Source organism: Misgurnus anguillicaudatus, chromosome 8, assembly GCF_027580225.2.
Source record: "Misgurnus anguillicaudatus chromosome 8, ASM2758022v2, whole genome shotgun sequence".
NCBI classification, from domain to species: Eukaryota; Metazoa; Chordata; class Actinopteri; order Cypriniformes; family Cobitidae; genus Misgurnus; species Misgurnus anguillicaudatus.
The window spans coordinates 15,615,443-15,625,256 of record NC_073344.2 but is presented as its reverse complement, the minus strand read 5'-3'; positions in this window follow the sequence as shown (position 1 = coordinate 15,625,256).

Genomic DNA, 9,814 nt, shown 5'->3' with positions numbered 1-9,814 from the left:
CAATATCAAGCCTACATACACACATCTTACTAGATGCGGGCTGGAAACTCACATTGTTTTTTGCCCTTTGTGTGACCACAGCACTTCAAAATTGCTCTTTGTATTTTCGTGTACCCTTTGATGGGGGTTCACCTTGTTTATATATAAACAGATTACAGACTGGCACAGTGAATGCCAGCTTTGGCACTGAGCATAGGCAATCCACTTGTTGTGCTATTTTATCTCGTTGCTACTCCTTTTCCATTGGTCACCAAACTAAATAAACCAGTCCCAGTCTGTTGTGAAATCTGAGAGCATTGAGTTGTTTCACTGGTTTTGTCATCTGTTTTGATATGGTTGATTTTAATTGTTGACTGCTCACTGAATGAGTTCACAAGAGGTGTCTGGTTGAAGGGAAATGATTTTATCTCTCAACCAAGTAAAATTTTTGATGTTTAGAGTGATGAACAAACAATGGAAGTCTATGAGGAAAGCATTGCACCAGACTAAATGTTGAAACACCTTTTCGAAAGTATAGCCTGTAGATTACGTGTTTGCAGAAACTAGTGTGATACAATCGCGTACTAATGTGAAATTTCTTCAAAACCAAACAGATGTGGTAAAACCTGTAAAGTTTTCATGATGCACGCAAGGAAACCAGAAAAGAGCTCTAAATACACCCCCAGGTGTTTTCCATTAGAGCTCGCTTTGAAAAAGTAGTTTTACCTGTATAAGGATAATCTGGATTACTTGACAGCTAAAATAACTTTTTTGTAAGTAATGACAGCATTCACAAAAACATCCGCTGCACCTTTTAAACCTTGACCCATAAAGAATTCAATTTTAATGTGCATTCCCTTAATCATTTTCTTTTGTTTGTTTTTAAAAACTGTGTGAGGAGAAATTATTAGACTGCTTCAGTGACAACAACATAAACAAAAGGCTTTTGTGGCCCAAACTTAACTTCCTGTAAACTTTCGAGTCCTTTTTTAGAGTAGATTTTTTTTTAAAAATAAACTAAATAAATGACCAATAAATTACCTTAGTTCAAATCATATAGCTTAAGTCGATCAAGCATCATGCTACACACACACCAAATGCGGGGCATCGCGTTACTCGTTCTAGATTACCCGCGGGATTTAACTTCGGGATTTAGGCGAATAGCTCGTGTTTTTGCGGCAAACGCGCCGCCCATATCGAGTCATTCGCATCGCCCCACGCAAGGACGCATCTGATCGTGTCTTTGCATTGACTTAGTATGTAATCTACTCGCGCAAATCGTTGAACTCGCATCTGGTGTGAACCCACAGTTACACTGAGCTAACATTACTGTGTAAAATTAATGTAAACAATGATCCTTAAAGTCCTATTGATATCAAAACCGACAATTCTTATTTTGCACGCCCTCTCGGTTAGAGTAAGTGACCCAAATGGCGAAGGCCCCAAGGCGTCCAATCTACGACCGTGGGAATATCAGGGGACCGCCATATCTGGGCCGGGCGAAGGGCTAGGGACTCGCAGGTGGGCTCGTCGGAAAGGCCCCCTCGGGTAGACCACGAGGCCCCTGGGACCGTTTGAGTCTCTTATGGTAACCAGTCCGACGGGTCAGGTGGGACAACGGCCCCCGTCCCTCTCAATCCTCTCCAAGGCCCCCTACCTCCCGAGCCCAAAGGGAGGCCTTGGAACCCTCCGTCCTGGAAGTCTCTGACCTCCAGGGTCCCCGAACCTACCTCTCGAGCCCGAAGAGAGGTGTCCAGAGCGGACGCGCGGGTGAGACAGAGCAGCCCGCCGTCTTGGAAGTCTCAGACTTACATGGTCTCCGATCCTACCGAGCCCGTTGAGAGGTCTCCAGAGTGGAGGCACGTATTTCACTCGGAAATACGTCACAACACGGATGTAAAGTTGTGACTTTTGGTTCACTGGGACTTTAAATACTTGCTTGGCTGTCAAATTTGCACAGCGGTGATCCATGCTCACTTCCTCGTCTTTTGAATACAGAAACATTGTTATTTTAAGGTATTTGTTGTCCGATGAAACTGTCTTCACTTTAAAAAAATGCGGGGTTGTAATTTAATCTATGCTGGGTTGTTTTAACCCATTGTTGGCTGAAATATAAACATTTGCTGGGTTGATTTAATCCAACAGCTGCACTGGATTGGAAATAACCAAGCATTTTTTTAAGTGCAAATGATACCCAGGACTGCATTCAATATGAACTAAAACATTTTCATTCAATTCTCCCAAGACCAACTTTTCTGAGCTAAGCTTTACATTTATTTTATAGCTCTATTTATTGTAAATAATGATCTCATTTGTGTCTATTTTTATTTCCCCCTTAAACCTAATCCTTGAGTAAACATCTGATAACGTTACTTAAAATACTTTAGAGCTGTAAATTCTCACGTCAGTGCAGTCTGCAAAACTCACTAAAACATTTTTAAGGAAACTATAGTGCACATGCAAGCTTGTGTTGCAGAAAATACAAGTGACGCATTGTGTACGATTTATGCAGTGAACATGACATTCTCTTGCTTTGCAGAAGTTTGCTATGCGTGTCTGTGGGGATCTATGTGTTTTTCTGTTTGTGTACAGCATGTACAGTCAGTCACAGCCAAATCGGCCCCTGGGGAGTGAGACACTATCACCATTGGTGTTGCTGTGGATAAACATGACGGGTGTTACTAAAAGATCATCCGGCCTTAACCGTCTCTAGCGCAAGACTGAAGCTTAAAATTTGTTTGTTTTCTACGTTCTTCCTCTATTCCTCTCTCTCGTTCCCATGAAATCTTTACTCCCTGAAGAATTCAATCGGCCTGTTATGTCACGCTGACCTCTCTAGTTTATCTTTCTTCTCCTTTTCTTCTCCTTTTACACTTTACACTGATACACTTTCTCTAATTCAGATCATACGAAACATATCACTATACGCATACGATCACAATAACAATGAATAGCTCATATACAATCTCTTGTACTGTTGACTTTTTTATTGACACATTGACAAAAAATATCCAACTTTGTTCTTTTCTTTTTTCACTTGTTTCCTAAACTTTTAGACTTTTTATTGTATATATGCGGTAACTTTGAGTTACTGTAACTGCCCCATTACAGTACCATAACTGTACATGTTTTTACAGTATGATGCCCTTACCGCAGTTCCATTTTACAGTATAATACCCTTACTGTAACCTAGTTTTAAAAATCGATATTGCCTTGAAGGGGGATTAAACCTAGGTTGCCCATGTTGTAGGTCCGTAACACTATTACAGTGCCACAGAGTCACTTAATGAAAGTCACTCGCTACACTCCCCAAGTAGCCTCTTCTGTCACTCTCCCGACACTCCAAGGAGCGAAATCTTGGCGTCACTAGTGTTTTGAAGTCTTGAGGTCAAATTCAAATCTAACGGTCAAGCATTTATCCATAATCCCTTTCTTGTTTCTATCTACAATTCTCAATAAATTATTTACCCTGCTTAAAAAAATTCACATTTTTAAATTTGCTTCACTGCTAAAAGCATAACAAATAAAATGTATTTCATTTAATAGATATATTTAATTTTTTTCATTTTATATGCTTTTATAACACTGTTTTTTTCAATTACAGTAAAAAAATTTCGTAGAAATTGCAGCTGGGTTGCCGGTAACTTACCGTAGATTTACATTTATGTTTTTTACTGGCAACATTTTGTTCAAAGTTAAATGAACATTAAACATTTGCAGGTCTTTGTCTTTACAGAGTAAAACTAAAAAAGCAGCATCAAGCAAAATATTCTGGGAAACAAAATCTGAAGCAAAAAACAGAAAAAGGCTGATTTCTGGTTCCCGGAGTGCTTTGCATGACGCTGTTGTTGTATGGTTTCATTCTGTAAAGATAAAGACTTGTTAATATTTCAAATGTATTTAACTTTGAACAAACTCTTGCCAGTAAATAACATAAATTTAAATCTACGGTAAATTACCGGCAACCCAGCTGCAATAACATTGTAATTTCTACAGATTTTTTTACAGTGTACTGTTGCTGTTTTACAGCAGTCTACCGCAAATTCAAAACATACAGTAAATCACTGTAAATTAAATGTTAATAGCCATAATGCAATGCATATTACAGTAATGAGCTGGAAAAGAAAATTATGGTATTTTTCTGGGCATTTTGTGGTAAGTTACTGTGGAAATTACAGTTAAGCCTTCAGTTTATAGCTAGCAAATATGCACGTATTAAACTTTAAACATTTTGAAGCTTTATCAATAAAATAATAATTCTTCTTTTGCAAGTGAACTAAAAAAAATTTTCCCTTTTTTTCCCTCACTTTAGCCACGTTTTATGTTTTTATCAAACTTTTCGGGGCAGTTTCCTGGACCAGGATTAGCTTAATCCAGGACTAGGCCTTAGTTTAATTAGGAAATATAACTAGTTTTAACAAACATGCCTTACTAAAAACATTACCTGTGTGCATTTTGAGGTAAAACAAAGGGAACTGATGTATTTTAAGATATGTAAGTGAAAGTTGTTGTCAGTTTGGAAAGCTCTTAAAAGTGTTTAAGTCTAGGACTAGTCTAATCCCTGTCCGGGAAACCGCCCCTATATGTGCTACTTCATCCTTTTTCCTAACTTGGCCCTATTTTGTCTTTATGGTGTACCTTTCTTAAATGAGGGCAGTCGGGACTGTTGTATAACATTACTGGACAGATGGACAGGTCAAGTATTATTAGTATCAGAGACAGTTATCAAGTGGGTCAATACTGTTGCCAGATCATGAGTAATTTAATATTGGCCATTGGAGTTATTTTGGAAAGAAGTCTATTGTGTGGAAGGATAGATGAATGGAGGGGTATTAGAAGAGAAATTTTGTTGACATCAGTGAGCACCAATGTTCCTATAACCGCTGGTTATATACAGGCTGGCTATATAAAGACAGACTGGCTATAATAATAGTGGTGCGGTGCTAAATAAGTTCTGCATTACTAATACTTATGTGTTTTTTTGCACACCACCAAATCTGCTGAACACCAAACGTGCAGGGCCGGACTTCAAATGTTATGTTAATTGTGTTAATCCGGGCCAGCAAATGTGAAAACAAATCAGAGGATCAGGACAAATGCAGGAACGTTATTTAAAATGAAACACATGTTCCTTTAATCATCATTGCTTATTATGGTAAATTAAATGTGTTTCCATCTCTGGAAAGGACATCACAAGGATGAAATACAATGGGGTTTAGATTTGCGGCCCATCCATTCTAGCCCAATTTTCTATACTTACTAATAATCATGATAATTCCCTTTCAGATATGCATATGAGAATATAAACGACAGGAAATGTGCATTACGGTGTGATACTGTGATTATAATAACGTGTTGTGCTGACAAAAGCATAATTGAGTTCAACCGCACACACGTTTTCTTCTTCAAAGGTGTTGGATAGATGAATATTTAGTGCATTTTTATGTTTCATTCTCTGTTTGTTTGTTTTTTTGCTATGTTCTTGTTTTTGTGCACCTCTTTGTGAACCTATTCACAGCTGGCATGGTCGTGACTCAGTATTTTTCCACTGTGCCAGCTGCAGCCCACAGACACTCTTCATTCTGTCTCAGGTGTGCCGTGACCGCTGGAACCCAACCAATCTGAGGATGAGCACCCTTCCTTAAAACAATCAACAGCCAATCAGAACATCAGCACCGTTCCTCAAAAACACTTAACAGCCAATCAGAACATCAGCACCATCATAGAGCTGCTTGGCTGCAGTACAGCCAGGCGTCGTGTTACCTAAACGCTTTGCCGCTATCCATCACATCACTAATCCTTCTCTCACAAATCTACACCTTCTCGTGAGGAGAGACTAGCAGGTTTAAATAAAAGAGATACACTCTTAAAAATATAGGTGATAAAAAGGTTTTTGCATTTTATCCAAAGCGACTTACCAGGTATATTTTTATATCAGCATGTGTTTAAAGAGACTAATTTTCCAGCTCCCCTAGAGTTAAACAGTGTTGGGGGTAACGCATTACAAGTAACGTCCATTATGTATTAATATTACTAATATTAGGAGTAAAGTAATGCATTACTTTATAAATGTACATATTAATATTTGAGTTATCTTTTTAAAAATAGTAATGCGAGGTACTTTTCAGTTTTATTAATTCGATGTAAAAAACAATGTGCTGCATTAAACTGAACATATTAATGTAGATTTACGCACTCTATGCGTGCGCACCTGAGTGGGAACAGTTTCGGTCAGGAAGGAAAATGGCAGGCCAGAGCTTGACATTTTTGAGATGGAAATATGCAATTTCTGAATGCAAAACTTCTCAGTCATAAAAGCCACCTGCAAGGCCTGAAAAAGATTAAGCCTCAGCCAAGTAAGAAAAAGTAAAGCAAAAGTAACTTAAAAGTAACATAATCATTACTTTCCATGAAAAGTAACTAAGTAACGCAATTAGTTACTTTTTTGGGGAGCAACTTAAAGCAACACTAAAGAGTTTTTTTACCTTAAAATAACGTTTCCAAAAACGTTTCAGTCGTTCATCCACTCGAAACATTCGCTTTGCAGCCCTCTATCGGCCAAAACCGCACTAAAGAAGTTTCCAACCGTCGGGTCGCGGTCCTGTTCGAGTGAAAACTACAAAAACTTGCTTTACGGCAGACCTACAATCCAATCAGGGCCAGCTTTGCTGCAGTAGGCTAAATTATTTACGACAGTGGTAATGAACAATTGCCCTTCCAACCTGTAGGGGGAGCAAAGAGCAAAAACTCTTTAGTGTTGCTTTAATATTGTAATGCATTACTTATTGTAATCTCCGGGTCTGGCGGTACCACTTTTAGCATAGCTTAGCACAATCCATTAAATCCGATTAGATCATTAGCATCGCACTCAAAAATGACCAAAGAGTTTGGATATTTTTCTTATTTAAAACTTCACTCTTCTGTAGTTACATTGTGTACGAAGACCGACTTAAAATTAAAAGTTGTGATTTTCTAGGCCGATATGACTAGGAACTATACTCTCAGGATTTTGCTGCCGTAACATGGCTGCAGGAGGTGCAATGATATTACACATCAGCCGAAAATAGTCCCTAAGTAACTTTCAATAGCAGGGGACTATTTTCAGGTACTGCATAATATCATTGCGCCTCTTGCAGACATGTTACAGCAGCAAAGTCCTTGATTATTACGCTACAATAAGAGTATAGTTCCTAGCCATATCTGCCTAGAAAATCGCAACTTTTAATTTTCCGTCGGTTCTAGTACACGATGTAACTACAGAAGAGTCAAGTTTTAAATAGGAAAAATATAAAAACTCTTTGGTCATTTTTGAGCGTGATGCTAAATGGTCTAATCAGATTCAATGGATTGTGCTAAGCTATGATAAAAGTGGTAGTGCCAGACCCGGAGATCAGATGAATGGATTACAAAATGGTAAGAATCAGAAGTTAAACTGGAGCTGGAAACTGAGCATTTTTCAAAAAAGTGGAGTGTTCCTTTAAGGTTTGAACCCATGATCTTGTGACCTGCTAATGCAATACTCCACGTCTCCACCACTACAGGAGCACATTTAACAATAAAAAAAGTAAATGTATGTATTTCACACTTATATGATCAGAATAGTTCCTAAAAGTACCTGAAGTAGCAGCGAATAAAGGCAGACATAAAGTAGCTTCACTGCTCATAGGGCAGAAGAGATGCAGTACAGATCGATGCAGCTGGAGTGTACAAGAGAGAGAGAGAGAGAGAGAGAGTAAGAGACATAAAGGAGCGACTCAGAGATGTATCTTCATTTGTATCTAGAGATACACGCAAACACAGAAATCCCTTGATGCCTTTGGCACACAAACACACTGAACTGCTTCTCCCAACGATGTACTAGAACAACCTCCCTTAAGCAAATATGTACATATTTCAAGCAAAAATGCATGCATGGTGTAATTTTCTTATCAACACAAACAAACAAAACCCAAGCACACCCGCATAACACCCTCCCACATTAAAGCGTTGAGTATGTTAGAGACACTTGTTATGTATAATTATTTTGGTATGTGGTATGTGTGCATGCACCTGCAGCAAATCTGTTCATTATTAACTAGAAGATGACAGTGAATGAATAATTCAATTTTAATACGATTCGATTTCCATCTAAAAACTTAAAAGCTTGTCTAAGGTAACAGTGCTGCTATATCTCTTTACGTCTGCACATGAGACTGTACTTTAATTCGTTATGGGCTCGCGCTGGGTTCACACTTTCTTTCACCTTTTCTCCTAATTTTTGTTGTGTTCGGGCCAGGATCTGTTTCAAATGACATAGGGGCTAAAAGTTGTGGCCTAAAAGTTGAAGAGGCTTGTAACCCGAAGGTGCCCTTGAGCAAGGCACCTTTCCCCTGATTGCTGCCCGGGTGGTGTAGGGATATCTGCCCACTGCTCTGGGTGTGTGTGTTAACTTTTCACTGGGATGGGTTATACTTGACAATCACGTCACTTCAGCTAGACAGAGGCCCAAATTCCTCAAACTGATAGGAGAAATAAAAATAGACACAAAAGACAATTGTTAAAATGTATTATCAGTACTGAGGTGTAAAATTTAAGGGACACTCCACTTTTTTTGAAAATATGCTCATTTTCCAGCTCCCCTAGAGTTAAACATTTGATTTTTACCATTTTGGAATCCATACAGCAGATCTCTAGATCTGGTGGTGCCACTTTTAGCATAGCTTAGCGTAATCCATTAAATCTGATTAGACCATTAGCATCGCGCTAAAAAGTAACCTAATAGTTTGAATATTTTTCTTAATTAAAACTTGACTCTTCTGTAGTTGCATCGTGTACTAAGACTGATGGAAAATTAAAAGTTTCGATTTTCTAGGCCCATATGCTAGGAACTATACTCTCATTCTGGCGCAATAATCAAAGACGTTGCTGTCGTAACATGGTTGCAGGAGGCGCAATGATATTACGCACTGCCTGAAAATAGTACGATGCTATTGTAATTGACAATTTTTGGGGAGTATTTTTGGGCACTGCGTAATATCATTGCACCTCCTGCAGCCATGTCACGGCAGCAAAGTCCTTGATTATTACACCAGAATGAGAGTATAGTTCCTATATCTGCCTAGAAAATTGCTAATAAATTTTTTTGTCAGTCTTAGTGCACAATGTAACTACAGAAGAGTCAAGTTTTAAATAGGAAAAATATCCAAACTCTTTGGTTATTTTTTAGCGCGATGCTAATGGTCTAATCAGATTCAATGGATTATGCTAAGCTATGCTAAAAGTGGTATTGCCAAATCCGGAGATCAGCTAAATGTTTAACTCTAGGGGAGCTGGAAAATGAGATTTTTTTAAAGTAGAGTGTCCCTTTAATGTAGATAAGTGAAATAATCTGATTTGGGGTAAATTTGATTCGAAATGTTTGAGTTTATATTGAAATTTTCAATTAGATTGACTTTGCAGACTTGCAAAACTGAGAGTAGTTTGTGACAATCTTAAGATGTCTTCTGAAATCTAGGATATTTTGTGTCTTTTTCTCAGCAGAAATATTTAAACAGATGAGATTTAAGCAGAGGCTGGCTCTCCATTTAATCTCATTGACAAATAATTCAGATATTAAAAAGATCTGGGATTTAGCTTTGGAAAAAACATCCACTAAATGCCTAAGTATGTGATTTTTCTTTCTTATGTGAATGTTTATCCTTTACATCACATATTTTCATGAATGTGATACAGTGCATCTGAAAAAATGTAAGCATACTGCGTGCAATAATATGGAATAACGTCATCATTGCATAACTTACTTTTTGTTATGGTGGGCGCATGGTGTATTCCCGGACAATAGTGATAATAAGTTGGG